The 27,122-nt window shown below is 42.8% G+C and overlaps 1 long non-coding RNA gene across 5 annotated transcripts; it reads right to left on the reverse strand.

Annotated features, from left to right (window-relative positions):
- Positions 1–470: 470 nt before the first annotated feature.
- LOC142475747 (uncharacterized) lies at positions 471–26,681 on the reverse strand. 5 transcript variants are annotated; one of them, XR_012791112.1, is made up of 14 exons: positions 26,401–26,681; positions 25,097–25,216; positions 22,843–22,946; positions 21,504–21,614; positions 18,976–19,095; positions 17,860–17,955; positions 16,304–16,415; positions 13,395–13,514; positions 12,311–12,408; positions 10,647–10,757; positions 6,816–6,927; positions 5,725–5,807; positions 4,189–4,300; positions 471–571 (listed from the first exon to the last, which is right to left on the reverse strand). It is a non-coding gene; the product is annotated as an uncharacterized LOC142475747 (long non-coding RNA). The 5 variants fall into 5 exon arrangements; XR_012791111.1 differs by having other exon boundaries at positions 5,715–5,807; XR_012791114.1 differs by having other exon boundaries at positions 5,715–5,807; positions 25,095–25,216; positions 26,376–26,681.
- Between the last annotated feature and the right edge of the window lie 441 nt (positions 26,682–27,122).

The following is a 27,122-nucleotide window of genomic DNA, read 5'->3' on the forward strand; positions in this document are numbered from 1 at the left end:
AAATAGTAAAAAGTAGTAACTTCAACATTACTTGGTTTTGTTCTCCACTCCTGTTTTTCTGTTCTTTAAATCACTAATACTGATGCCATATGTAACCTGTACTGAGAGTTATATACTCTACTGGCCTAGATCAAATTAAATGATGCAAACAGGATCCCTCCCACTCAAGATTCATATGATTGCACCACCTCAACCTTTCATAACAATAACATAGAACTGCAGCAGTGCGCTACTGCACATGTTCTTGTTATGAATGGTAGTATATGTGGTCCTTGGGTCAGTACTTCATACTGTAGCCACACTCTATTCATGATGTATTGAATCAACAAAAATCTGCATGGTACAGATCACAGGAAGGGGTGGAGTAGAGGTGAATATGTCCAATGCGAAACCCTTAGCAGTCGGATTTTTTGGAGTCAATAAAACGACAAATACTAAATGAGAAATATACACATTGCTTATCTGTCTCTGTGTAGTCGTTTTCCTCCTCTCCAACTGTCCTTCAATTTTCTATTTTGCAAGAAAATGAACACATGGCTTCAATATTCACTTCTGTTCTGCAGTCTTTCCTCTTGAAATAAAAAAGTTAAGCATTGCATTATTATTATTATTATAATTATTATTGACGATACATACAATGAACCTTGCTCCAAACCATGTGATACAAAGCAAATCCACCTCCCTCCCACAGCTGTGCTCCTTCTAGAGCTTCTACCACACAAGTTATTCATGTCAGTGAAACTGTACTGCAGTCCCGGTCTGCACACAATCTACTGAATCAATGACATCACACTGTGTCACACTATGTCATGCTAACGACAGGAAACAATCTTTGAATATATCTTTGTATATATATTAATAATAATAATAATAATAAAAAAAAAAGACAGGACAGACACTCCTACATTGCAATCAATAGAAAATAACTGGGACAGGCACTTCAAGGATGCATACGGTCCCGGATAAACTGTAGCTACCTATACACGTGTGCCTTGTCTCTAGACTCTGCATATATCTCTATTTATATATCACCCATTGTGTACTCAGTGCTTTACAAGAGAGACCAAAAAGTACAGGAAATTATTATACAATAAGTTCAACAAACAAAAACAGACAATAGGAAAGTAAATTCCTGTCCTGGGTAGTTTACAATCTAAGAGAAATGTAAGGAGACTTACAGAGAGACAACAGGTGGGGGAACAAGGGCAGTAGATGACAATGCTTGTCCTTAATGGTGGGTACTTGTAGTATAAAGCACTTCTTGGGAACAATAGTTAGTGACTGAATGAGTGACAGTAGCAACGAGTAAAAGCTATTGAAATGCTTCATTTAAGTTGTGAATTTTAAGGTTGATCTTAAATGTGGGTGGAAGAGTGTATGTTGGCATATACTGAGTGTGTGTGAGTTTCACAGGTAAATTGATGGGAAAGGGTTTCAGGCAAGAGAGCGAGTGCGCAGTAGAGGTGTAAGAAGTATAATGGAGACAGTTATTAGTAGAGCTTAGGAGACGAGGAAGGGCATAACGAGACCAAAAGATGATATGTAGGAAGGAGCAGATGAATAGAGAATAGTGTTGGACTGGGTCCTCAACTATAAAAAAATGGGTAACGGGTACCCGGCCAAAATGAAAGGTTCTACCCGGTCGGGTACACGGTTTGGCACTTACCTTCCGGGTGGCGGTGACATCTAGGATCAGCAGCAGTCCTGTGACGGTGGCAGCATCTGTGGTGTCTTCAGCCGGCGGGGGTTAGGGTTACCAGCTTACCTGCTTCGGTGCTGTGGAAGTGATTCCTGCAGCTCCCCCCGCCAGGTGAAGACACCTCTGATGCTGCCACCATCAGAGGACTGCTGCTGCTGATCCTAGATGTCTTAGGAAAGGTAAGTATAAAAGATTATTTCCAGCTGCCCTGACATTACCCGACGCCGGGTATTACCCGGCCAAGTCCACTTCTCAGTGGCCGGTTTCGAGTAATGTCCGGGTAGCTGGAAATGTGTCGGGTAACGCCGGGTACTCGATACACCACTAATAGAGAACCTTAACAAAAAGGTAAGGAGGAGAACATTGTAGGTGATCTGAAACTTGATGGGAAGCAAGGAGAGGGATTTAAGGAGGAGGAGGAGATGAGCAGATACTGTTGTGGGAGAAAGGGAAATTATTCAAGCAGCAGAGTTTTGGATAGATTGCAAATGAGAAAGTTGTGAAGCAGGGAGCCCTGTTAGTAGTATGTTAACCCATACGATAAGGGCATGCATTGGCGTTTTAGCAGTAGATTGACAGAGAAAAGGGAAAATCTTGGAAATATTACAGAGAAAGAATCGACAAACTTTAGCCAGTGTCGTGAATGAAGATGGAAAGGGAAGAGTCAAATGTTACTCCTAGGCAATGTGCTTTCATGACAGGATGATGGTAGTACTGTTTACTGCGATGGAGAAAGGTGATATTAGGCCAGATTTAGGGGGAAATATGAGGAGCTCAGTTTTAGACATTAGGTTTAAGGCAGAAGAGTGTCATCCATGGAGGATATAGCCAGGAGGCAACCCGAAACTAGGGACTAAATTGCAGGAGTGACGGTAGGGTGGATAGGTGTGTGTATCATCTGCATAGAGATGATATCAAGGGCCAAAAGAGTTGATAAGGTCAACAAGTGATAGTATGTAGTGAGAGAGGTCCCAGAACAGAGCCCTGAGGTATACCAACAGACAGAACAACAGGAGACAAAGACACGTTAGCAACAGAGATGGAGAATGTGTGATGGAGAAGTATGATGAAAACCAGGATATAAGTTTGCTGCGGATACGAAGAAAGAGTTTAGAATATGAATGAGAAGAGTGATTGACAGTATCAAAAGCAGAAGAGAGATCAAGCAGGATTAGTAAGTAAGATGGACCTTGGGAATTTTCTTTATGTACATAATTGGTTACATTGGGAAAGGCAGATTGTGAAGGGCCCATAGGAGCATGTGATTTAAGAATGTTGATCAAACGGGAGATCAAAAGACGTTCTAGCAATTAGGAGGCAAATGGTAGGAAGGATACAGGGCGATAGTTAGAAATTCACACAAGGTCAAGGTTATTTTTGAGAATAGGGGTGACCACTGCATGCTTAAAAGGAAGAGTTGAAAGAGCCAAAGGATATGGAGGAATTGAAGATGTGGGTGAGAGTGAGAATATAGGATTGAGAGGGCATGTGGTAGAGGGAGAAGAGAAGATCAGGTTCCAGCTCTGTGACAGGAGAAAAGGAGTCAAGAGTGCAATGAGATCTAGATAGAAAAAGAGAGAGGGGGAAGGGAGAGAATGAATCTACTTGTGGATGGCATCCACCTTGCCTCAAGTGAGCAAAGGCTTGAGGAGAAATAAAGGATGGATGTTAAGTGGGAGGAGAAAGTCAGTGGTGGGACTCAAATACATAGAAGACAGTGTGAATGAAATTGGAGTGTTGATGAGTGAGGAAAACGTAGTGTTTGACCTTAAAAAAAGGAGCAGAGTTTTACAGAACAGGACAAAGGTTTAGTGTAGAAAATCAGACTGTGAGATTTCCTCCATAGGTGTTAAGAGCAGCAGTGTGATGTGATGAAGTGTGATGAGAGCGTGCTTGTGAATTTAACCAATGCATGGGTTAGGCTGCGTCTATAGTAAGCACGCAACAGAAGGCAAAGTTAGCGCATGCCTGTCGCTCCAGCAATCCCTGCACTGAGGTCCGAGGCGACGGGGAGGCCCTGCATCGCTCGCACGCACTGTGGACGACCAAGCGTGTGCCCATGATAATCACGGCCTTAGAGGGATGAGTGTGTCAGAGCCTAGAAGGGGCATATAGATGATGGAGGAGGAGGGAGGAGGAGATGATAGCATTGTAAGAGTTAACAAGATAGTTAGTTTAAGCAGAAAGTGAGGAGAGGTTAGAGATAAGGGTAGATGTCAGAGGAGAGAGTTCAATTAAGCTGAGGTATCGAGTAGGACAGGGGTGAGGGGAATGAGAAGTGGTGGATGATGAGAGCAGAAGAGGTCATGTACAAATAGACCATGTTAGTCGTAGAGCAGACATTCCAGAGGGCACGTGAGAAGGGAAGAGAAAAGTGAGAAAAGGAATGTGGATTACATTAGATGAGTTAATACGCTTAGCAGGGAGGTGGAGAGAGAGGCAAGAGGCAGAGGGTGGTGTAGGGGTAGAGGAAGAGATGTTGCATGTACCTTGTCAGAACATTAAAGAACGTCAATTCACACTGGTGCAGAGTTGAGGATGAAATGCTAAATCCAGTTCACGTCCAATTCAATTTTAACAGAACTTTTTCATTCTTCATTACTGCAAAAAAAAAAGTAAAACACAATGCATTACTATTTTCAAAATGGATTGAATTCCCCCAACAATGACTATGTGTTACCAATATATCCCTCTCAGTCCCACTGCAGCACATACTGTACCAGTGTGAAAGTAGGAAGGTACACAGTACCGGTAAAACAATACGTGCCGGTACTATGCACCATATGAATTATAAGAGGATGTAAATCTCCCAGTCTCTCTCCATATCCGCAACAGAGCGGGCTCCGGTCAGTGGCATGGATGCCCATATATGGATATGCTCATATTTGGGCATCCCATGTCACTGACCGGAGCCGGCTCTGAGTATAGGGATATATGCGGAGACGCAGAGGTGCAAGGAAATGGGAGGAGGCACGGTGAGAAACAGGGAGAGACCACAGGAAGATAGAGGGCAACAACTTCCACAAGGTACGTCTATGTGTATAATTGTTTGTATTTTGTGCAGAGGGGGTAATTTCAGATAAAATACAATTCTCCACCCTCTACGAAACAATTCCACTTTGTTCAGTAAGCCAGAAAGTCTTGGTCCCATGTGGACTGAATTTTAATGCAAATTAGGTCCTTAATACACAAGTAAAGAATATAGTTACTCATTCTCTACTGTAAGAAGTGCCACATTGCCCACTATTTAGGTCCTGTGCCCAGATTGTGACCAAGCATGGCAGAGGTGAGATTCCCCCAACTCCAATTTGCTACACTCTCCAAGAGAGATAATTGTGATCAGAGATGGAACTATGGGGGGGGGGGGTGAGCAGGGTCGCTGCCCAGGGAGTAGCCCGACTGGGGGCACGGAAATCTCATTTGGTGCATATGTTGCAGCGTTGCATTGATTGGCCGGTCAATCTGCACTGCTGCCTGTCACAGTGACATCATGATCGGGCACTGTGATCAGCTATAGCGCTGACCCAGGTGACATAGTTCAGCACTTTACAAGGAGGGAACAGATGTTGTGGGTGACAGATGTTGGGGGTAGGCTAAGACTGTTGACCAGAGTAACGTGGAGACTTACTGCACTCTGCAGGCCCATCCTCTCCCTGACATCAGGGGAAGGAAGTGGCCCTGGTGTGTGTGTAGGTATACCAGATGTCAGTGTATGCATAAGTAAGTATGCCTGTGTAGTGGGAGGTGTAGGGGCATTAAGCTGGAGGACTTAAACCAGTCACAAAAGCACATAGATACCTCTTATTATACCGCACCAAATGCTGATAATATCATGCTGTAGCTGCACTTTACAGAAGATGATGCAGAATCCATCATATCATAGCCACACTGTGCATATGATGTACTGAATCAGTAACACCAGGAAGACATCTCCATTTAAGGGGTACAGTTGAAGTTAACAGAATATGTCCAGCACTTTGGTGTGTAGCCCATAAATAATAATTGTGCACATTACCAGAACATACTTGCAACTGCAAGATCATTTTGCTGCTTGTAGTGTATGCTTGTCCTGTGCAGTGTTGTAGTAGATCCATCTCTTCAGTGTTCACTGCAACAAAAGTAAGACATTGCATTAATATTACAGACGTTTGGGGGCTGAAATCTCACTTCGCTGCGGACAATTTCCCTTTGCATAAGATTCTTGTGATTATGTCAATGATGATCAATAACTACATCATAACACAGCCGCTCTATACAGAAGATGTACTTGCTATCAATGGTCATGGAGGTAATACGTCACACAATGTACAGATATAGCAAGGATTATTTCTTCCTCTGGTGCATTATGGCATTATGATGGGAAATGTTGTGAGATTCTGCATTATCAGCATCACTGAATCTTTTGGAAATTAAGTGATATTCTATGTTTTAATGCAATATTATGGATGATCAGCCGATAAAATAATAATAGCTTGCTGTATCTGTAGCCATGCTCTACCCATGATGTGCTAAATCAATGACTGCAGAGAGATTCAGAGTGGTAAACATGACTGGAACGCATCTCTGAATAATGGGCAGCAAAGCAGTGCAGAATAGGAGGTGAAAGTATTTAAAATGGAAGACCCTTAGCAGCTGTGTGGGGAGTAGACAGTACAGACTGACCAAGTAAATGGTAAAAGGAGTAACTTCAACATTACTTGGCTTTGTTCTCCACATTGAAGCTTTCCTCCTCTTTAAATCACTAATACTGATGCCATGTGTAACCTGTACTGAGAGTTATATAATCTACTGGCCTAGATGAAACCATATGATGCAAACAGGTTCCATCCCACTCGATTCATAGAATTGAACCACCTCAACCTTTCATAACAATCACATAGAACTGCAGCAGTGCGCTACTGCACATGTTCTTGTTATGAATGGTAGTAGATGTGGTCCTTGGGTCAAAACTTCATACAGCAGCCACACTCTACTCATGATGTATTGAATCAACAAAAACCTGCATGGTACAGATCACAGGAAGGGTAGAGTAGACGTGAATATGTCCAATGCGAAACCCTTAGCAGCTGGATTGTGTGGAGTCAATAAAACGACAAATACTAAATGAGAAATATACACATTGCTTATCTGTCTCTGTGTAGTCATTTTCCTCCTCTTCAACTGTCCTTCAAAATTTCTCTTCTGCCAGAAAAGAAACACATGGCTTCAATATTCACTGTTCTTCCCTCCTGAAATAAAAGTTAAGCATTGCATGGTTATGATCATACTGCACCGACACACTTTATTCGAGCAAATACCCAGTATGTACCTGGCAGATACCTGGAATGCGCCGCTCCTCACCTCTGACAAGCCCCGTTGCGTTTGCCTTCCCAGCCTGGGTTCATGCCTGGCTGACGGGCGGCTAATCTGTTAAATGATAATGATTAGGATTTAATAGGCTGCAATGCTTCGCGTGTCTACCAGATGGCATAAATTCATGAATTGTAATGCAGTATATATATATATACTGTGCAGTATTGCAGCCAGCGGGAATAAAATGCTTCAATCCCTGCTTGGAAAATACCTCAATGCACTCGGGCAGAAAACAGTCACAAACCTCAATACACCCGGGTATACCCGAATTCGTGGGACTAGCCGAGCTTGAATAAAGTGTGTCGCCAGTGTACATACAATTAACCTTGCGCCAAACTATGTGATCCAAAGTAAATCCACCTCCCTCCCACAGCTGTGTTCCTTCTAGAGCTTCTACCACACAAGTCATTAATGTTTGTGACACTGTACTGCAGTCACAGTCTGCACACAAAGTAATGAATCAATTACATCACACTGAAAAGGCAGTCTACATGATGCAATAGTTATCCATAATAACTATGTCATGCAAAGGACAGGAAAGCCTATATGTATATCATTAGGGGAGAGGGGAAAAAAATAAATAAAAAATAAGTGCGACAAATTAAAACAGACAATAGGAAAGTAAATCCTTGCCCTGGGAACTTTACAATCTAAGAGAAATGTTAGAAGACTTAAAGAGAGGCAGCAGTTGGGGGAAGAAGTGCAGTAGATAACACTGCTTGTCCTTAATGGTGGGTACTTTTAGTAGAAAGCACTTCTTGGGAACAATAGTTGTTAGCAGTGACTGTGGGTGTGGGACAGTAGCCACGAGTCAAAGTTTTTGAAATTCTTGATTTAAGTCGTGAATTTTAAGATTGGTCTTAAATGTGGGTGGAAGAGGTTATGTTGGCATATACTGAGTGTGAGGGAGTTTCACATGTACGGTGCAGTGATGGAAAATGGTTTCAGGCAAGTGAGAGAACAGTAGAGGTGAAAGAAGTTAACAGGAGACAGTTATGGTTATAGTGCAAGAGACGAGCAAGGGCATAACGAGAGATCAAAGATGATATGCAAGAAGGAGCAGATTAATGGAGAGCCTTCACAAAAAGGTAAGGAGGAGAACTTTGTAGGTGATACAAAAACTTGATGGGATGCCAGGACAGGGATTTAAGGAGATGAGCAGAGACTGTTGTGGGAGAAAGTGAGATTATTCAAGCAGCAGAGTTTTGCATAGGAGAAAGTTGTGAAGCAGGGAGGCCTGTTAGTAGTATTTTAAAATAACCCATAGGATAACAGTATACATTGGAGTTTTAGCAGTAGGTTGAGAGGGGAAAGGGAAGATCTTGGTAATATTACAGAGAAAGAGGATCCAAACTTTACCCATGGCCATGCATGTGAATGGAGATGGAATTGAAGAGCCAAATGTTACTCCTAGGCAACATGTTTGATGACAAGATAGATGGTAGTACTGTTTACTGTGATGGAGAAAGGGGATAATATGAGCCCAGTTTTAGACATTAAGTTTAAGGCAGTGGAGTGCCATCCATGAGCATATAGCCAGGAGGCAACCCAAGAGTAGGGACTGGATTGCAGGAGTGAGAGCAGGGGTGGATAGATTTGTGTGTGTATCATCTGCATAGAGATTATATCTAAGGCCAAAAGAGTTGATGAGGTCACCAAATGATAGTATGTAGAGAGAAAGAGAGATCTCAGAACAGAGCCCTGATGTATACCCACAGACAGATCAATAGAAGACGAAGACATGTTAGCAACAGAGATGGAGAATGTGTGACAGGAAAGTTATGATGAAAACCAGGATAGAACTGTGTTACGGATACAAAGAGAGAGTTTAGAATATGAAGGAGGAGAGTGATTGAGAGCATCAAACGCAGCAGATAGATCAAGTAGGATTAGTAGGGAAAAGTGACCTTGGGAATTTGCTTTAAGCACAGTCTGTAGAACGAGCTGTACGAAAGGCAGGTTGTAAAGGATCCAGGAGGGAATGTGATTTAAGAATGTTGACATTCTAGCAATTAGGAGACAAACAGCAGGAGGGATACAGGGTGGTAGTTAGTAAGGCACATAGGGTGTAGGTTGTTTCTGAGAAAAGGGTGACCACTACAGGCTTAAAGTAAGAGGGTAAAGAGCCAGAGAATAGGGAGGAATTGAAGATGTGGGTGAGAGTGAGGACTAAGAGATGCAGTAAGGTGTGAGGGGATATGATCTAGAGGGCATGTGGTAGAGGGAGAAGAGAAGATGATTAGCTTCCAGCTCTGTAAGAGAAGAAAAGGAGTCAAATGCAGAAGCAGAATTAGGTAGAAGGAGAGAAGGGGGAAGGGACAGAAGGAATCTCCTTGTGGGTGGCATCCACCTTGACTCTGAAGTAGTCAAATGCTTGAGGAGAAGTGAAGGAAGGATGGCAAGTGTGAGGAGAAGGTTAGTGGAGGGAGTCAAATACAGGGAAAAAAAGACAGCGTAAATTAAATTTGTGTGTTGATGAATGTGGAAAAAAAAGTAGTGTGGTTTGGCCCCAGAGAGCAGCTTTATACAGGACTGGAGACATTTTTACTGTAGAAAAATCAAATATCAATTGTGTGATTTCCTTCATAGGCATTAAGAACAGCGAGTGGAAGTGTGATGAACATGTTTGGGAATTTAGCCAAGGGTGTGGGTTAGAGGGACGAGTGTGTCAGAACCTAGAAGGGGCATATAGATAGGAGGATAGCATTGCAAGAGTTAATAAGATTGTTAGTTTAAGTGAAAAGAGAGAGAGAGAGCAGAGAGGTTAGAGTAGATGTCAGAGGAGAGTTTAATTAAGCAGAGGAAAATCAGTGGGACAGGTAAGACACGGTGAGGGGAATGACTGATTGTGACTGATGAGAGCAGAAGAGGTTATGTACAACTAGAGCCTTGTTAGTAAGAGTGGACATTCCAGAGGGCACAGGAGAAGGGAAGAGAAAAGTAAGGAAAGGAATGTGGATTACATTAGATAGGTTAACACTCTTAGCAGGGAGGCCCGATGTGTATATGAGCCGGTCCAAGATTATAAGAGATATCCCCCAACATCAGCGAGCATAGAAGGAGACACAGAGATAGGTGTAGAGAGAGACAGAGATAGGGGTATGTAGAGAGAGAAGGACGTCAAGAGAATGAGACAGATAGACGTAGAGAGAGGAGACGTAGAGAGAGGGGGCTTTGAGAGGGGGGCGTAGAGAATGAGGGAAGGTGGAAGAGAATAGGATGTGCAGGAGTGCATTTCATTGAGCAGTGCAGAAATAGCTGCAATAGAGGTCTGTACAAATGGTGCTTTGTGTAGACACATGCAAAGGTAGGGGAAGGAAAGTGTATAGAACATGTGGATAAAAGCAGGAGTGTGGAAGTTAGAGAAATTAGAAAAGTTTTACAGAGGAGTGAGGAAACAGTAAACAGAAAGAACAAGAGAGAGGTTACATTGGGATGACGTGCTGTGGTAGAGAGAAATGCTAGGAGAGAGCCTCCAGATATTAGAGGACATGAATTGAGGGAGCAAATGTATAAATCAAAACCGGAGGGGGAGGTATAGCACGAAAGCTTGCACAGCAGTTGATGAAGATTATAGTCTTAAAGTTGCGTGTACCTGTCAGGGCACTCAAGAAGGTCAATGCTCACAAGTGCAGTGTTCATGAAGAAATGCTGAATCCAGTTCCCCTCCAATTTAATTTTAATATAACTTTTTCATTCTTCATTACTGCAAAAAGCAAACAAAACAAAACCACATTGCATTACTATTTTTAAAATGGATTGAATGACATATTCAACAGTAACTGTGTGATGCCAATATTGCCTTCTCACTCGTAGGCCAGTACGGTCAGGTACCCAGTACTGATAAAACAATAAGTGCCCGTACTAAGTACCAATATGAATTATAAGGAAATGTAAAATCTCCAGGTCTCTCTCCATCTCTGCAACAGATATATGGATAAGCCCATATTAAGGCATCACGTGACCGGAGCCGTCACTGACTGGGTATATGCAAAGATGCAGGGAGATGCAAAGAAAGGGAGGGAGAGAGACAGGGAGAAGATGGGAAACGGAGGGAGGCACGGATGGCGGGCCTCTCTCTTTCACTGGTGCATGCAAGGAGCTGGTCCCAACATCCACAAAGTGTGTGTGTATTATTGGTTGTGTTTTATGGCGGTAGGAGGATAGTGTGTATATTGTGTGTGTGTGGGAGTATTATATTGTGTGTAGGGTATTATAGTGTGTATATTATGTTGAGGTGCAGAGGAGAGTATTAGATTGGGTATCTTGTGTTAGGGGGTATTGTGTATATTGTGTTTAAGACTATAATATTATTGGGGAGAGTATTATTGAGGAGGTATTAAAGTGTGTATTGTGGGGAGTATTAGTGTATGTATTATTTGTGGGTGACAGATGCTGTGGGTAGGCCAAGAGTACGGGCCAGACTAAGGTGGAGACTTTCTGTACTCTGCATACAGGACTCTACATGCACTGCAGAGGTGAGATTCCCCCAACTCCAATTTGCTACACTCTCCAAGAGAGATTATTGTGATCAGAGGTGGAAGATGAGCAGGGTCACAGTCCAGGGAGTAGCCTGTCAGGGGGCATGGAAATCTCTTTTGGTGCGTATGTTGCCACGTGGCATTGATTGACCGGTCAATTAGCACTGCTTCCTATCACAGTGACATGATCCGGTGCTGTGATCGGTTGCAGCGCTGACCAAGGTGTGTTAGTGCAGCAATTTACAGGGAGGGAACAGAGGTTGTGGGTGACAGATGCTGGGGGTAGGCCAAGAGTACGGGCCAGAGCAAGGTGGAGATATTCTGTACTCTGCATGCCCAGGACTCTGCATGCATGCCAGTGGCTGTGGGGTGTGTGTGTGTAGGTATGCCAAGTGTCAGTGTGCATAAGTAAGTGTGCTGTGTGTGTAAGTAAGTTTGCCTGTGTGGCAGGAGGTGTAGGGGGGTGGGGGGCGGGGGGCGGTTCAGCTGGAGGACTTTACCCAGCACAAAAGCACATAGATGCCTCTGATTATATCACCCCAAATGCTGATAATATCCTGCTGTAGATGCACTTTACAGAAGAGGATATAGATGTCATCAGTGTTTGGTGGGTTCATTAAATCAATCCATCATATAATAGCCACACTGTGCATATGATGTACTGAATCAGTAACACCAATCACAGGAAGACATCTCCATGGTAGGGGTAGTGTTGAAGTTAACAAAATATGTCCAGCACTGTGGAGTGGAGCCCATACATAATAATTGTGCACATTACCAGAACAACATATTGTCAACTGCATGATCATTTTGCTGCTTGTAGTGTATACTCTTGTCCTGTGCAGTGTTGTAGTAGATCCGTCTCTTCGGTGTTCACTGCAATAAAAGTAAGACATTGCATTAATATTACAGAAGTTTGGGGGCTGAAATCCCACTATGCTAATGACAGTTTCCCTTTGCATAAGATTCTTGTGATTATATCTCAATGATGATCAATAACAACTACATCATAACACAGCTGCTCTATACAGAATATGTATTTGCCATCAATGGTCATGGAGGCAATATGTCACACAATGTACATATATAGCAAGGATTATTTCTTCCTCTGGTGTATTATGATGGGAGGGTGAGATTCTGCATTATCAGCATCAGTAAATCGGTAGGAAACTGAGTGATATTCTATTTTTTAATGCAATATTAGGGTAAAATAAAGCTTGCTGTATCTATAGCCATGCTCTACCCATGATGTGCTGAATCAATGACTGCAGAGCGATTTAGAGTGGTAAACATGACTTGAACTCATCTCTGAATAGAGGGTAGCACAGTAGTGCAGAGTAGAAGGTGAATGTATCTCAAATGGAAACCCTTAGCAGCTGTGTGGGGAGTAGACAGTACAGACTGACCAAGTAAATAGTAAAAAGTAGTAACTTCAACATTACTTGGTTTTGTTCTCCACTCCTGTTTTTCTGTTCTTTAAATCACTAATACTGATGCCATATGTAACCTGTACTGAGAGTTATATACTCTACTGGCCTAGATCAAATTAAATGATGCAAACAGGATCCCTCCCACTCAAGATTCATATGATTGCACCACCTCAACCTTTCATAGCAATAACATAGAACTGCAGCAGTGCGCTACTGCACATGTTCTTGTTATGAATGGTAGTAGATGTGGTCCTTGGGTCAGTACTTCATACTGTAGCCACACTCTATTCATGATGTATTGAATCAACAAAAATCTGCATGGTACAGATCACAGGAAGGGGTGGAGTAGAGGTGAATATGTCCAATGCGAAACCCTTAGCAGCCGGATTTTTTGGAGTCAATAAAACGACAAATACTAAATGAGAAATATACACATTGCTTATCTGTCTCTGTGTAGTCATTTTCCTCCTCTTCAACTGTCCTTCAATTTTCTATTTTGCAAGAAAATGAACACATGGCTTCAATATTCACTTCTGTTCTGCAGTCTTTCCTCTTGAAATAAAAAAGTTAAGCATTGCATTATTATTATTATAATTATTATTGACGATACATACAATGAACCTTGCTCCAAACCATGTGATACAAAGCAAATCCACCTCCCTCCCACAGCTGTGCTCCTTCTAGAGCTTCTACCACACAAGTTATTCATGTCAGTGAAACTGTACTGCAGTCCCGGTCTGCACACAATCTACTGAATCAATGACATCACACTGTGTCACACAATGTCATGCTAACGACAGGAAACAATCTTTGTATATATCTTTGTATATATAATAATAATAATAATAATAATAAAAAAAATAAGACAGGACAGACACTCCTACATTGCAATCAATAGAAAATAACTGGGACAGGCACTTCAAGGATGCATACAGTCCCGGATAAACTGTAGCTACCTATACAGGTGTGCCTTGTCTCTAGACTCTGCATATATCTCTATTTATATACCACCCATTGTGTACTCAGCGCTTTACAAGAGAGACCAAAAAGTACAGGAAATTATTATACAATAAGTTCAACAAACAAAAACAGACAATAGGAAAGTAAATCCCTGTCCTGGGTAGTTTACAATCTAAGAGAAATGTAAGGAGACTTACAGAGAGACAACAGGTGGGGGAACAAGTGCAGTAGATGACAATGCTTGTCCTTAATGGTGGGTACTTGTAGTATAAAGCACTTCTTGGGAACAATAGTTAGTGACTGAATGAGTGACAGTAGCAACGAGTAAAAGCTATTGAAATGCTTCATTTAAGTTGTGAATTTTAAGGTTGATTTTAAATGTGGGTGGAAGAGGTTATGTTGGCATATACTGAGTGTGTGTGAGTTTCACAGGTAAATTGATGGGAAAGGGTTTCAGGCAAGAGAGCGAGTGCGCAGTAGAGGTGTAAGAAGTATAATGGAGACAGTTATTAGTAGAGCTTAGGAGACGAGGAAGGGCATAACGAGACCAAAGATGATATGTAGGAAAGAGCAGATAAATAGAGAATAGTGTTGGACTGGGTCCTCAACTATAAAAAAATGGGTAACGGGTACCCGGCCAAAATGAAAGGTTCTACCCGGTCGGGTACACGGTTTGGCACTTACCTTCCGGGTGGCGGTGAAATCTAGGATCAGCAGCAGTCCTGTGACGGTGGCAGCATCTGTGGTGTCTTCAGCCGGCGGGGGAGCTGCAGGCTCACAGACACAGCTTACCTGCTTCGGTGCTGTGGAAGTGATTCCTGCAGCTCCCCCCGCCAGGTGAAGACACCTCTGATGCTGCCAACATCAGAGGACTGCTGCTGCTGATCCTAGATGTCTTAGGAAAGGTAAGTATAAAAGATTATTTCCAGCTGCCCTGACATTACCCGACGCCGGGTATTACCCGGCCAAGTCCACTTCTCAAGTGGCCGGTTTAGAAAGAGTTTAGAATATGAATGAGAAGAGTGATTGACAGTATCAAAAGCAGAAGAGAGATCAAGCAGGATTAGTAAGTAAAATGGACCTTGGGAATTTTCTTTATGTACATAATTGGTTACATTGGGAAAGGCAGATTGTGAAGGGCCCAGAGGAGCATGTGATTTAAGAATGTTGATCAAACGGGAGATCACAAGACGTTCTAGCAATTAGGAGGCAAATGGTAGGAAGGATACAGGGCGATAGTTAGAAATTCACACAGGGTCAAGGTTATTTTTGAGAATAGGGGTGACCACTGCATGCTTAAAAGGAAGAGTTGAAAGAGCCAAAGGATATGGAGGAATTGAAGATGTGGGTGAGAGTGAGAATATAGGATTGAGAGGGCATGTGGTAGAGGGAGAAGAGAAGATCAGGTTCCAGCTTTGTGACAGGAGAAAAGGAGTCAAGAGTGCAATGAGATCTAGATAGAAAAAGAGAGAGGGGGAAGGGAGAGAACGAATCTACTTGTGGATTTCATCCACCTTGCCTCAAGTGAGCAAAGGCTTGAGGAGAAATAAAGGATGGATGTTAAGTGGGAGGAGAAAGTCAGTGGTGGGACTCAAATACATAGAAGACAGTGTGAATGAAATTGGAGTGTTGATGAGTGAGGAAAAAGTAGTGTTTGACCTTAAAAAAAGGAGCAGAGTTTTACAGAACAGGACAAAGGTTTAGTGTAGAAAATCAGACTGTGAGATTTCCTCCATAGGTGTTAAGAGCAGCAGTGTGATGTGATGAAGTGTGATGAGAGCGTGCTTGTGAATTTAACCAATGCATGGGTTAGGCTGCGTCTATAGTAAGCACGCAACAGAAGGCAAAGTTAGCGCATGCCTGTCGCTCCAGCAATCCCTGCACTGAGGTCCGAGGCGACGGGGAGGCCCTGCATCGCTCGCACGCACTGTGGACGACCAAGCGTGTGCCCATGATAATCACGGCCTTAGAGGGATGAGTGTGTCAGAGCCTAGAAGGGGCATATAGATGATGGAGGAGGAGGGAGGAGGAGATGATAGCATTGTAAGAGTTAACAAGATAGTTAGTTTAAGCAGAAAGTGAGGAAAGGTTAGAGATAAGGGTAGATGTCAGAGGAGAGAGTTCAATTAAGCTGAGGTATCGAGTAGGACAGGGGTGAGGGGAATGAGAAGTGGTGGATGATGAGAGCAGAAGAGGTCATGTACAAATAGACCATGTTAGTCTTAGAGCAGACATTCCAGAGGGCACGTGAGAAGGGAAGAGTAAAGTGAGACAAGGAATGTGGATTACATTAGATGGGTTAATACGCTTAGCAGGGAGGTGTAGAGAGAGGCAAGAGGCAGAGGGTGGTGTAGGGGTAGAGGAAGAGATGTTGCATGTACCTTGTCAGAACATTAAAGAACGTCAATTCACACTGGTGCAGAGTTGATGATGAAATGCTGAATCCAGTTCACGTCCAATTCAATTTTAACAGAACTTTTTCATTCTTCATTACTGCAAAAAAAAAAAGTAAAAAACAATGCATTACTATTTTCAAAATGGATTGAATTCCCCCACCAATGACTATGTGTTACCAATATATCCCTCTCAGTCCCACTGCAGCACATACTGTACCAGTGTGAAAGTAAGAAGGTACACAGTACCGGTAAAACAATACGTGCCGGTACTATGCACCATATGAATTATAAGGGGATGTAAATCTCCCAGTCTCTCTCCATATCCGCAACAGAGTGGGCTCCGGTCAGTGGCATGGATGCCCATATATGGATATGCTCATATTTGGGCATCCCATGTCACTGACCGGAGCCGGCTCTGAGTATAGGGATATATGCGGAGACGCAGAGGTGCAAGGAAATGGGAGGAGGCACGGTGAGAAACAGGGAGAGACCACAGGAAGATAGAGGGCAACAACTTCCACAAGGTACGTCTATGTGTATAATTGTTTGTATTTTGTGCAGAGGGGGTAATTTCAGATAAAATACAATTCTCCACCCTCTACGAAATAATTCCACTTTGTTCAGTAAGCCAGAAAGTCTTGGTCCCATGGGGACTGAATTTTAATGCAAATAAGGTCCTTAATACACAAGTAAAGAATAAAGTTACTTATTCTCTACTGTAAGAAGTGCCACATTGCCCACTATTTGGGTCCTGTGCCCAGATTGTGACCATGCATGGCAGAGGTGAGATTCCCCCAACTCCAATTTGCTACACTCTCCAAGAGAGATAATTGTGATCAGAGGTGGAACTAGGGGAGGGGGTGAGCAGGGTCACTGCCCAGGGAGTAACCTGACTGGGGGCACGGAAATCTCATTTAGTGCATATGTTGCGGCACTGCATTGATTGACCGGTCAATCTGCACTGCTGCCTGTCACAGTGACATCCTGATCGGGTACTGTGATCAGCTATAGCACTGACCCAGGTGAGATAGTTCAGCACTTTACAAGGAGGGAACAGATGTTGTGGGTGACAGATGCTGGGGTTAGGCCAAGACTGTTGGCCAGAGTAACGTGGAGACTTACTGCACTCTGCATGCCCATCCTCTCCCTGACATCAGGGGAAGGAAGTGGCCCTGGGGTGTGTGTAGGTATGCCAGATGTCAGTGTATGCATAAGTAAGTATGCCTGTGTAGTGGGAGGTGTAGGGGCGTTAAGCTGGAGGACTTAAAACAGGCACAAAAGCACATAGATACCTCTGATTATACTGCACCAAATGCTGATAATATCATGCTGTAGCTGCACTTTACAGAAGATGATGCAGATGTCATCATTGGTTGGTGGGTTCATTAAATCAATCCATCATATTATAACCACACTGTGCATATGATGTACTGAATCAGTAACACCAGGAAGACATCTCCATGTTAGGAGTAGAGTTGAAGTTAACAGAATATGTCCAGCACTGTGGTGTGTAGCCCATAAATAATAATTGTGCACATTACCAGAACAACATACTGTCAACTGCAAGATCATTTTGCTGCTTGTAGCGTATGCTCATCCTGTACAGTGTTGTAGTAGATCCGTCTCTTCAGTGTTCACTGCAACAAAAGTAAGACATTGCATTAATATTACAGACGTTTGGGGGCTGAAATCTCACTTCGCTGCGGACAATTTCCCTTTGCATAAGATTCTTGTGATTATGTCAATGATGATCAATAACTGCATCATAACACAGCCGCTCTATACAGAAGATGTACTTGCTCTCAATGGTCATGGAGGTAATACGTCACACAATGTACAGATATAGCAAGGATTATTTCTCCAACTGGTGCATTATGGCATTATGATGGGAAATGTTGTGAGATTCTGCATTATCAGCATCACTGAATCTTTTGGAAATTAAGTGATATTCTATGTTTTAATGCAATATTATGGATGATCAGCCGGTAAAATAATAATAGCTTGCTGTATCTGTAGCCATGCTCTACCCATGATGTGCTGAACCAATGACTGCAGAGAGATTCAGAGTGGTAAACATGACTGGAACGCATCTCTGAATAATGGGCAGCAAAGCAGTGCAGAAGAGGAGGTGAAAGTATTTAAAATGGAAGATCCTTAGCAGCTGTGTGGAGAGTAGACAGTACAGACTGACCAAGTAAATGGTAAAAGGAGTAACTTCAACATTACTTGGCTTTGTTCTCCACATTGAAGCTTTCCTCCTCTTTAAATCACTAATACTGATGCCATGTGTAACCTGTACTGAGAGTTATATAATCTACTGGCCTAGATGAAACCATATGATGCAAACAGGATCCATCCCACTCCAGATTCATAGAATTGAACCACCTCAACCTTTCATAACAATCACATAGAACTGCAGCTGTGCGCTACTGCACATGTTCTTGTTATGAATGGTAGTAGATGTGGTCCTTGGGTCTTTACTTCATACTGTAGCCACCCTCTACTCATGATGTATTGAATCAACGAAAACTTGCATGGTTCAGATCACAGGAAGGGGTAGAGTAGAGATGAAAATATTCAATGTGAAACCCGTAGCAGCCGGATTGTGTGGAGTCAATAAAACGACAAATACTAAATGGTAAATGAGAAATATACACATTGCTTATCTGTCTCTGTGTAGTAATTTTCCTTCTCTTCAACTGTCCTTCAAATTTTCTCTTTTGCAAGAAAAGGAACACATGGCTTCAATATTCACTTCTGTTCTGCAGTCATCCCTCCTGAAATAAAAGTTAAGCATTGCATTGTTATTATGATAATACATACAATAAACCTTGCTCCAAACCATTTCATGCAAAGCAAATCCACCTCCCACCCACAGCTGTGCTCCTTCTAGAGCATGCATGTCAAACTCCAGTCCTCGAGGGTCCCAAACAGGCCAGGTTTTCAGTAGGGATATCCTGAAAACCTGGCCTGTTTGCTGCCCTCGAGGACTGGAGTTTGACATCCTTGTTCTTGAGCTTCTACCACGCAAGTCATCCATGTGAGTGACACTGTACTGCAGTCCTGGTCTGCACACAATCTACTGAATCAATGACATCACACTGTAAAGGCAATCTACAAGATGTATTAGTTGTCCACACTTCCGAAATGTTACTTTTATGTCCAAATCACTTATTCCCATGTCCTGATATTTGTATTTGTTATTTATAGGATTGTCACAAAGAGTTGATGAGGTCACCAAATGATAGTATGTAGAGAGAAAGAGAGATCTCAGAACAGAGCCCTGATGTATACCCACAGACAGATCAATAGAAGACGAAGACATGTTAGCAACAGAGATGGAGAATGTGTGACAGGAAAGTTATGATGAAAACCAGGATAGAACTGTGTTACGGATACCAAGAGAGAGTTTAGAATATGAAGGAGGAGAGTGATTGAGAGCATCAAACGCAGCAGATAGATCAAGTAGGATTAGTAGGGAAAAGTGACCTTGGGAATTTGCTTTAAGCACAGTCTGTAGAACGAGCTGTACGAAAGGCAGGTTGTAAAGGATCCAGGAGGGAATGTGATTTAAGAATGTTGACATTCTAGCAATTAGGAGACAAACAGCAGGAGGGATACAGGGCGGTAGTTAGTAAGGCACATAGGGTGTAGGTTGTTTCTGAGAAAAGGGTGACCACTACAGGCTTAAAGTAAGAGGGTAAAGAGCCAGAGAATAGGGAGGAATTGAAGATGTGGGTGAGAGTGGGGACTAAGAGATGCAGTAAGGTGTGAGGGGATACGATCTAGAGGGCATGTGGTAGAGGGAGAAGAGAAGATGATTTGCTTCCAGCTCTGTAAGAGAAGAAAAAGAGTCAAATGCAGAAGGAGAATTAGGTAGAAGGAGAGAAGGGGGAAGGGACAGAAGGAATCTCCTTGTGGGTGGCATCCACCTTGTCTCTGAAGTAGTCAAATGCTTGAGGAGAAGTGAAGGAAGGATGGCAAGTGTGAGGAGAAGGTTAGTGGAGGGAGTCAAATACAGGGAAAAAAAGACAGCGTAAATTAAATTTGAGTGTTGATGAATGTGAAAAAAAAGTAGTGTGGTTTGGCCCCAAAGAGCAGCTTTATACAGGACTGGAGACATTTTTACTGTAGAAAAATCAAATATCAATTGTGTGATTTCCTTCATAGGCATTAAGAACAGCGAGTGGAAGTGTGATGAACATGTTTGGGAATTTAGCCAAGGGTGTGGGCTAGAGGGACAAGTGTGTCAGAGCCTAGAGGGGGCATATAGATAGGAGGATAGCACTGTAAGAGTTAATAAGATTGTTAGTTTAAGTGGAAAGAGAGAGAGAGGTTAGAGTAGATGTCAGAGGAGAGTTTAATTAAGCAGAGGAAAATCAGTGGGACAGGTAAGATGGGGTGAGGGGAATGACTGATTGTGAATGATGAGAGCAGAAGAGGTCATGTACAACTAGAGCCTTGTTAGTCAGAGAACGGGCATTCCAGATGGCATAGGAGAAGGGAAGAGAAAAGTAAGGAAAGGAATGTGGATTACATTAGATAGGTTAACACTCTTAGCAGGGAGGCAGAGGCAGGGAGGCCCGATGTGTATATGAGCAGGTTCAAGATTATAAGAGATATCCCACACATCAGCAAACATAGAAGGAGACACAGAGATAGGTGTAGAGAGAGACAGAGATAGCTCTATGTAGAGAGAGAGGGACGTAGAGAGAATGAGACAGATAGGCGCAGAGAGAGGGGGCGCAGAGAGAGGAGGCGCCAAAAGAGGGGGCGCAGAGAGAGAGGGGGCGCAGAGAGAGGGGGCACAGAGAATAGGATATTAAAGAGTGCTTTTCATTGAGCAGTGCAGAAATAGCTGCAATAGAGGTCTGTACAAATGGTGCAGTGTGTAGACACATGCAAAGGTAGGGGAAGGAAAGAGGAGAACATGTGGATAAAAGCAGGAGTGTGGAAGTTAGAGAAATTAGAAAAGTTTAACAGAGGAGTGAGGAAACAGCAAGCAGAAAGAACAAGAGAGAGGTTACATTGGGATGACGTTCTGTGGTAAAGAGAAAATGCTAGGAGAGAGCTTTCAAATATTAGAGGACATGAATTGAGGGAGCAAATGTATAAATCAAAACCTGAGGGGGAGGTATAGCACGAAAGCTTGCACAGCAGATTATAGTCTTAATGTTGCGTGTACCTGTCAGGGTATTCAAGAAGTTAAATTCTCACAAGTGCAGAGTTCATGATGAAATGCTGAATCTAGTTCCCCTCCAATTTAATTTTAATATAACTTTTCCATTCTTCATTACTGCAAAAAGCAAACAAAACAAAACCACATTGCATTACTATTTTCAAAATGGATTGAATGGCATATTCAACAGTGACTGTGTGATGCCAATATTCCCCACTCACTCGTAGTGAAGCACATATTGTACTAGTGTTGAAAGTAGGCCGGTAGAGTCAGGTACGCAGTACTGATAAAACAATAAGTGCCCGTCGTAAGTACCAGCTCCGCAACAGTGCGGGCATCACATTAGTGACGTGGATGAACATATATGGATAAGCCCATATTAAGGCATCACGTGACCAGAGCCGTCACTGACTGGGTATACGTAAAGACGCAGGGAGATGCAAGGAAAGGGAGGGAGAGAGACAGGGAGAAGATGTGAAACGGAGGAAGGCACGGATGGAGGGAGTTCTTCCGAGCTTCTGCGGGCCTCTCTCTTTCACTGGTGCATGCCGGGAGCTGGTCCCAACATCCACAAAGTGTGTGTGTATTATTGGTTGTATTTTATGGGGGTAGGAGGGTAGTGTGTATATTGTGTGTGTGGGAGTATTATATTGTGTGTAGAGGTGCAGAGGAGAGTACTAGATTGTGTATCTTGTGTAAGGGTGTTGTGTATATTGTGTTTGGAGCTATAATATTATTGGGGAGATTAGTATTGAGGAGGTATTATAGTGTGTATTGTGGGGAGTATTAGTGTGTGTATTGTTTGTGGGTGACAGATGCTGGGGTATGCAGCAATCCCTGCACTGAGGTCCGAGGCGGCTCTGCATCGCTCGCACGCACTGTGGATGACCAAGCATGTGCCCATGATAATCATGGCCTTAGAGGGATGAGTGTGTCAGAGCCTAGAAGGGGCATATAAATATATAATGGAGGAGGGAGGAGGGAGGAGGAGGAGATGATAGCATTGTAAAAGTTAACAAGATAGTTAGTTTAAGCAGAAAGTGAGGAGAGGTTAGAGATAAGGGTAGATGTCAGAGGAGAGAGTTCAATTAAGCTGAGGTATCGAGTAGGACAGGGGTGAGGGGAATGAGAAGTGGTGGATGATGAGAGCAGAAGAGGTCATGTACAAATAGACCTTGTTAGTCAGAGAGCAGACATTCCAGAGGGCACATGAGAAGTGAAGAGTAAAGTGAGACATGGAATGTGGATTACATTAGATGGGTTAATACGCTTAGCAGGGAGGTGGAGAGAGAGAGGCAAGAGGCAGAGAGTGGTGCAGGGGTTGAGGAAGAGATGTTGCATGTACCTTATCAGAACATTAAAGAACATCAATTCACACTGGTGCAGAGTTGATGATGAATCCAGTTCACCTCCAATTCAATTTTAACAGAAATGTTTCATTCTTCATTACTGAAAAAAAAGAAAAGTGAAAAACATTTCATTACTATTTTCAAAATGGATTGAATTCCCCCAACAATAACTATGTGTTACCAATATATCCCTCTCAGTCCCACTGCAGCACATACTGTACCAGTGTGAAAGTAGGAAGGTACACAGTAACTGTAAAACAATACGTGCCGGTACTATGCACCATCTGAATTATAAGGGGATGTAAATCTCCCAGTCTCTCTCCATATCCGCAACAGAGTGGGCTCCGGTCAGTGGCATGGATGCCCATGTATGGATATGCTCATATTTGGGCATCCCATGTCACTGACCGGAGCCGGCTCTGAGTATAGGGATATATGCGGAGACGCAGAGGTGCAAGGAAATGGGAGGAGGCACGGTGAGAAACAGGGAGAGACCACAGGAAGATAGAGGGCAACAACTTCCACAAGGTACGTGTATGTGTATAATTGTTTGTATTTTGTGCAGAGGGGGTAATTTCAGATAAAATACAATTCTCCACCCTCTACGAAACAATTCCACTTTGTTCAGTAAGCCAGAAAGTCTTGGTCCCATGGGGACTGAATTTTAATGCAAATAAGGTCCTTAATACACAAGTAAAGAATATAGTTACTTATTCTCTACTGTAAGAAGTGCCACATTGCCCACTATTTGGGTCCTGTGCCCAGATTGTGACCATGCATGGCAGAGGTGAGATTCCCCCAACACCAATTTGCTACACTCTCCAAGAGAGATAATTGTGGTCAGAGGTGGAACTAGGGGAGGGGGTGAGCAGGGTCACTGCCCAGGGAGTAACCTGACAGGGGGCACGGAAATCTCATTTAGTGCATATGGTGCGGCACTGCATTGATTGACCAGTCAATCTGCACTGCTGCCTGTCACAGTGACATCATGATCGGGCACTGTGATCAGCTATAGCACTGACCCAGGTGAGATAGTTCAGCACTTTACAAGGAGGGAACAGATGTTGTGGGTGACAGATGCTGGGGGTAGGCCAAGACTGTTGGCCAGAGTAACGTGGAGACTTACTGCACTCTGCATGCCCATCCTCTCCCTGACATCAGGGGAAGGAAGTGGCCCTGGGGTGTGTGTAGGTATGCCAGATGTCAGTGTATGCATAAGTAAGTATGCCTGTGTAGTGGGAGGTGTAGGGGCGTTAAGCTGGAGGACTTAAAACAGGCACACATCTCACTTCGCTGCGGACAATTTCCCTTTGCATAAGATTCTTGTGATTATGTCAATGATGATCAATAACTGCATCATAACACAGCCGCTCTATACAGAAAATGTACTTGCTATCAATGGTCATGGAGGTAATACGTCACACAATGTACAGATATAGCAAGGATTATTTCTTCCTCTGGTGCATTATGGCATTATGATGGGAAATGTTGTGAGATTCTGCATTATCAGCATCACTGAATCTTTTGGAAATTAAGTGATATTCTATGTTTTAATGCAATATTATGGATGATCAGCCGGTAAAATAATAAAAGCTTTCTGTATCTGTAGCCATGCTCTACCCATGATGTGCTGAATCAATGACTGCAGAGAGATTCAGAGTGGTAAACATGACTGGAACGCATCTCTAAATAATGGGCAGCAAAGCAGTGCAGAATAGGAGGTGAAAGTATTTAAAATGGAAGACCCTTAGCAGCTGTGAGGGGAGTAGACAGTACAGACTGACCAAGTAAATGGTAAAAGGAGTAACTTCAACATTACTTGGCTTTGTTCTCCACATTGAAGCTTTCCTCCTCTTTACATCACTAATACTGATGCCATGTGTAACCTGTACTGAGAGTTATATAATCTACTGGCCTAGATGAAACCATGTGATGCAAACAGGATCCATCCCACTCCAGATTCATAGAATTGAACCACCTCAACCTTTCATAACAATCACATAGAACTGCAGCTGTGCGCTACTGCACATGTTCTTGTTATGAATGGTAGTAGATGTGGTCCTTGGGTCTTTACTTCATACTGTAGCCACACTCTACTCATGATGTATTGAATCAATGAAAACTTGCATGGTTCAGATCACAGGAAGGGGTAGAGTAGAGATGAAAATGTTCAATGTGAAACCCGTAGCAGCCGGATTGTGTGGAGTCAATAAAACGACAAATACTAAATGGTAAATGAGAAATATACACATTGCTTATCTGTCTCTGTGTAGTAATTTTCATTCTGTTCAACTGTCCTTCAAATTTTCTCTTTTGCAAGAAAAGGAACACATGGCTTCAATATTCACTTCTGTTCTGCAGTCATCCCTCCTGAAATAAAAGTTAAGACTTGCATTGTTATTATGATAATACATACAATAAACCTTGCTCCAAACCATTTGATGCAAAGCAAATCCACCTCCCACCCACAGCTGTGCTCCGTCTAGAGCATGCATGTCAAACTCCAGTCCTCGAGGGTCCCAAACAGGCCAGGTTTTCAGTAGGGATATCCTGAAAACCTGGCCTGTTTGCTGCCCTCGAGGACTGGAGTTTGACATCCTTGTTCTTGAGCTTCTACCACGCAAGTCATCCATGTGAGTGACACTGTACTGCAGTCCTGGTCTGCACACAATCTACTGAATCAATGACATCACACTGTAAAGGCAATCTACAAGATGTATTAGTTGTCCACACTTCCAAAATGTTACTTTTATGTCCAAATCACTTATTCCCATGACCTGATATTTGTATTTGTTATTTATAGGATTTTCACATGTATTACTACTGTGAAACGCTATATACATTAATAGTGCTATATAAATAAATACATACACATTTATATATAATAATAATAACAGCATGTTCTTTTAAAGCACTGCTAGTTTTACGTAGCGCTATACAGAGACATTTTGCAGACACAAGTCCCTGCCCCATAGAGCTTACAATCTATGACATTGGTGCCTGAGGCACAGAGGATATGAAGTGACTTGCCCAAGGTCACACAGACACATAAATATATACACACACACACACACACACACACACACACACACACACACACACACATATATATATGAAAACTAACACAGAAAAAAAGAATCCCCTGAATAGCACTCTAACATACACAAATTGTATCAATAAAGGTTTATTAATCACATACACATAAATGGTTAAAATGAGGAGCAGTGGTGACCTACAAAGCTGTTATAAACTGAACCTTAAGGTGTGGGGAAAAATGCTACACTGCAGTAATAAGTACAAAGTGTGTAAATAAAGTGTAGAGGCAAGAAATATATGGAAATGAGAACACTCAGACCGGCTGGTCAAGTACTACCTAAGTTGAAGCCCCCTGTGTGAAGTGCTTGTATGAAACTAGTGTATAACTAACAAGCAAGGAAATGAATAAGTTAATTATATAAGTTAGTAATATGATCCAAGCCTATAGATATGAAACACACAGATGAGCAAAAAATTGGCAGATATAACTAACAAGCCAAAATAGGTAGCAAAAGTACTTAGACCAGTCCTGAGTGTACAGCAAAGTGTCCAGCAGAGTGATAGCTGAGATCACCACCACATCCTAGATGAGACAGACAAGCCCTGACATGCTTGTTTCACCAAATGCTTTGTCCGGGGGCTTAACATATAGACAGTTGATAGATGTATTTGAAGTTGCATATTCTGTGCCGTGGATTAATCAGTATACTGAAAGCAACTGAAGATGGTACAGTAGCTGTGATAGGTTGGCCTCATAGCTCCTCCTTCAATGGAGGAATCGGCTCACAGAGCACTTAACTCCCTAAATGCCCAAAGAAAAAAGTAAGCATGCAGTACTTAAAGTGAAAGTAAAATGAGAAATGAAATAAAATAAACACACACATTGAAAAATCACTCACCCGAATGAGAGCGCCTTCTACAGAGCGCTGTACCACTGCTCAGCTAGCAGCTAAAACTGTCTCATTTTCCCACCATTGAAGTTTACACATGTCCACGCCCCACTCTAACAAGACGCTGTGTACGGAAGCTCGCAGGAGACAAACTAGTGAGAGAAGGTGTAGCTGCTAGCCACACTCCACGAGGTGCATTGTGGGAAATGTAGTTCTTTGCCTGCTAGCTTCTCTGACTGGTTACTGATCACGTGATGTCACTAGGGGCGGGATTAGTGTGTTGCAATGTAACGGCCCGGCTGTATTATTGTCACAGAAGGGGGGAGCCTGAGAATGTCACGGATTTAATT

Source organism: Ascaphus truei, unplaced genomic scaffold (assembly GCF_040206685.1).
Source record: "Ascaphus truei isolate aAscTru1 unplaced genomic scaffold, aAscTru1.hap1 HAP1_SCAFFOLD_1359, whole genome shotgun sequence".
NCBI lineage: Eukaryota > Metazoa > Chordata > Amphibia > Anura > Ascaphidae > Ascaphus > Ascaphus truei.